The following is a 4,317-nucleotide window of genomic DNA, read 5'->3' as shown; positions in this document are numbered from 1 at the left end:
CTCTGTCCAATTCAATCCGTCCAAGCCAGTCATTCTCCTACAATCAAGTGGAGGTGCTGTCCAAGATTAGTTCAGTTCCATGGGTTCAGATCAGTCGAAGTTCTCCTCGATACTCCGCCGAAATGTCCGAAGAACTGTCCAGCAGCTAAAGGAGATTCTGTCCAGATCAGTCTGTCCAGACGTGTCAGTTTCTTCATGATGAAGCCGAGATTATGTCCAAGTCAAGATCAGTCCAGTCCAGTCCAGTCAAGGCGTCCCTTGGGTTTTGGCCAACTCCTCTACGATCAACCAGCTGCTTCTCGCCTAGAACACTGTGAGTTGGTTTTGTTGAATTCCACTTGGAATTTAGGATAGATCGAGTCTGCATATAGATTAGAATGATCACGCTATAGAATGGTAGAGTCCTTAGGGTTATTTTATTTATGGAACCGGACTCAGTTTAGCAAGGGCTAAGCTGAGATGAATGGAATTAAGACTGAGTTAGTAACCTGACTAGGACTAGGGCTACGATGCATCATGTTTTCTATTCTTGCGTGTGATATGTTGAGTGCAGGTTCCCGTTATCTTTAAAGATAGTTTCTCAGCGGGAGGCTGGACTATCTGGGTAACGGTTTGATTGTATTGTTTAGTATTAATTATTGTTTAGTAGTTAGTACTAAGGGTCTAGGCCATATAGCCGGACTACTGGTACTATTGGTTGTGTTGTAGAGTCGAGTGTCTAGTTAGGATCTGGAACTTTAGCCTTAGGTTAGGTTCTAGATTGAGTTTGTTTTGTTGTGAGTGTGCCGACAGTATGTGCGTGACCCGCCCATACTAGGCTTGTGTAGGGGTGAGTTAGTGTTCCTTCGGACCTTGTACCCAGCGGTTTCAAGGAAACCCCTTATTCGCTGGATCGGGAAGACTCAGAGAGACGGGGTCATGGCCTAGGGCTGAGTTATTACACGACGGTGTAATGTGGCAGTGACCCGAAGGACTGTGGGCTGTCGTGCGGTGACCCGAAGGACTGTGGGCCGCGGTCGGTTGAAAGTTCCTTCTTCTGGCCTTTGTGGTAGGGAGATAGGATATTGCCGATGTTGAGGAGGAACACGAGATCACCAGGGCCCATGTTAGAATATTGAGTCTAGAGTTAGAATAGTGTGTCGAGTTAGTTTTATTGTGTCGTCTTGAGGGTGAGGAACCCTCGAGATAGTGTAGCACCGATATACGGTGTTACGAGTTAGATCGAGTCGTAGATACTCATAGTCTTATTATTGTGATTGTGTTTGTGGTTGACTGATTTGCTTGCAGGTTCTGACATTAAGTCATAAGTCCGGTTTAGGTATCGGATTAGGCTTGGTGTGTATTTTGTTAGTGTAGGCCTGACGTTGGCCTGTATGTGTTTGAGGGATTGCTTGTGAAGGGTGGTGGATATTAAAGCTATGCTGTATCATTGGTTGGCCGATCATGTTCTTGTTTGATTGTTGGTCGATCGACTAGTGATACTTGTATAGTCTAAGTGTCTAACACTACATGAGTACTGAACTCAGGCGTATATATGGTTAACTAGGGATTGGTTGTTGACTTGTTTTTATGCAGGTTCCCGTTACTTGAAGCTAGATCATGGCAGGAGGCCAAGTCTAACTTAGTAACGGTTTGCTTAGCCTTAGCTTTTATTGCATGCTAGGGCTAGATTGATTGTTATTTTGGGTTGTCCGGGTTAGAGTCTAGGTTGCGGGTAGAGGCCGCCAGCTCACTGAGTAACATTAGGTTACTCATCCAACTCCGTTGTCCTTTTTGCAGGTCGCTTTAGGTAAGGATGATCGGATAGCTTGGTGCTGGACGTTAGGACCGCCGTTGTAGATTTTCATGCCTTTTGTAAACGGTATTGTGGATTTGTGTTTAGTTGACTCAATTTGGCATTAGGCCGGGACCGGTCTCGAATTATATCAATGTATGGATATTTCTCGAATCAATAAAGTAATTGTTTTATATGCGCTTCATGAGTACTCTGATATTTGACTAGTCCGATCTAACACAACGTTAGGTCGTAGTACGGGTTGAAAAGCCTTAGGCCTCGATCTAACGGAAAACGCTAACTCTAGGTACGGGTTGCAAAGCCTTATGCCTTGACGCAGCGGGACGAGTTAGTGGATGAACTGGTCTAGGTCGTGGAGTAAAGTTTGTGACTCTGACCGGATTGTCCCTAGCCCGTCACGTAGCGCTTCCGAACCATGGTGTTGGGTTGGACGGTCAGTCATGTTCTTGTTTGATTGTTGGCTGGCCGGTTGGCCTTTCATCTCCAACCCTGGGTATTGTACGGTCGATCGGTCATGTTCTTGTTTGATTGTTGGCCGGTTGATCGACCATATGTCTAGGACGGTTCGGGGGTGTTAAAGAGGTGGTATCAGAGCATGGTTTCGTCCATGCTTCCGGAACTCATGATTTAATCGGTTTTCAAATATTTTTCGAGTCAAAAAGAGTCACAAAAGGCATTAGGTAAACCGGTCACGTCCAGCTTAGGATTTATTGTTTTAGGAATTAGGATTGAGATAGTGGAATCTAGAATTGCTAGGTTGCTTGGGTAGCACTATTAGGTTGCTGGTTAGAATTGCGGTTAGGTTGCATTGTTAGTATTTGCTGGGTTAGTAGATTATGTGATTAATTACTAACTTGCATGTGAGGTGTTCTTTTGAGTTGCAGCGAGTAAGTGTGTTTGTTGATCGGAACTTTAAGGGATGAAAACCTTAAAGTGGAGGGAGTTCGAGGCCAAACCCAAACCCGAAGCGAAAGAGGAGAGACAGATTCAGAGAACTGGGCTGTGGTATGGACTGGACAGATGGGAAGAAACAAGACTTCGTTGGGAAAGGACTTCATCAGTATCTGGGAAATGAGAGATCGAGGAAATGGTTGGAGTAATCAGAGGCGCAGATTGGCAAGATCGTATCATGGGAAATTAGTTGGGCAGCAAAGTAAAAACTAAGAAGAAGACGCAGTGATCATTCAAGTGAAGATTTATGAAGATGATTGTGGTGACATTGGGAAGGACACTCAAGGGACAGTGAAAGGCAGAGTGAAGAGATATGAAGACGATTATGGCGACTTTAGACAGTATACACAAAGGGACATGGGCAAGCAAAGTAAAGAGTTATGAAGACAAGTTGAGATTAAGTGAAGCATGAGAAATCAAGAAGTGAAGAAATGAAAGGATTCAAGACCGAGGAAATGCATGGAGATGTATTAAGATGGAGCGAGTTCAGAATCAGAAAATCTAGAAGAAGACTGAAGAAATCAAGGGGAGATATCTAAGGCCAACCGATAAAGAAGCACATCTAGTGATCAAGACAAAGTTATGTAATTAGGAGTTATGGAGTAGTTGTTATCAAGGTGGAGCAAGTTCAAAATCCAAAGTGTTCATGGAGACCTAAAGAAACCGAGAGAAAGGCGAGCCAGCAAAGAACCATATCTTATGACCAAGACCGCAAGACGAAGTTATTCAAAAGCTGAACATCATCACTACACATCAAGGAGGAACATTTCGTGAAGCTAAGCAATTGCGCAACTAAGAATTCGAGGACGAATTCTATTAAGGGGGGGAGAATGTGATAACCCGCCCTTTGGGATAAAATGGTCGAGAGAGCAAAAGTCAGAATCCAGAGCCGAGCTTTTGGGAATCAAAGCAATTGAAGGAATGTTAAGTTTTGATCACTTAAGACTTAACATGGATCGAAGAAAATAGAAGATTGGTCGAGAATCAACTTTCTGGTTGAGTCGCGGGCAATACAGATCGATCGGGAAATTTGAAGTACGAGAAGGTCGAAGAATGAATCGTGAGTGAAGCATGAGTTGAGATAAGCTGCTCTACCATTGTTAGAAATGTCTTAGATTGATTAGACGGCAGTTTTGGAAGAATCACATTTTTGAAGCACGACGGTTTAGAAGCTCGACGTTTTTGAAGATTGACGTTTCTTCATCGCGAAGTTTTCTCGGAATATCTTCGTATCAGTAAAATATTATTCTGAAGATATTATAAGTCGGAAGCAGGACGGGAATTAAGCAGGACGGGAAGCAAGCACGACGGGATTGAAGCACGACCGGAAAACCCGAAGTTGGGCAAAAACCCTAATTTCGGTATTACGAAATTCTTTGAGGAAGCCGGAGGCTCGGGAAATATTTTTAAAGGATATCAAACATCATCTGTAGTTTATTAAAAATATTCACAGAATCAGAATGGGAGCGGAAAAATATTCGGGATTGATCGCGGGTCAGAAATTCACAAGAAGGGTCGAAATCGCGCAAAGGAACCGAGAAGCTCGAGGTGGCTTGATCAGAAGGGATAAG

The sequence above is a fragment of the Brassica napus genome, unplaced genomic scaffold (assembly GCF_020379485.1).
Source record: "Brassica napus cultivar Da-Ae unplaced genomic scaffold, Da-Ae ScsIHWf_1113;HRSCAF=1583, whole genome shotgun sequence".
NCBI lineage: Eukaryota > Viridiplantae > Streptophyta > Magnoliopsida > Brassicales > Brassicaceae > Brassica > Brassica napus.
Note: the sequence above shows the minus strand (reverse complement) of the source record.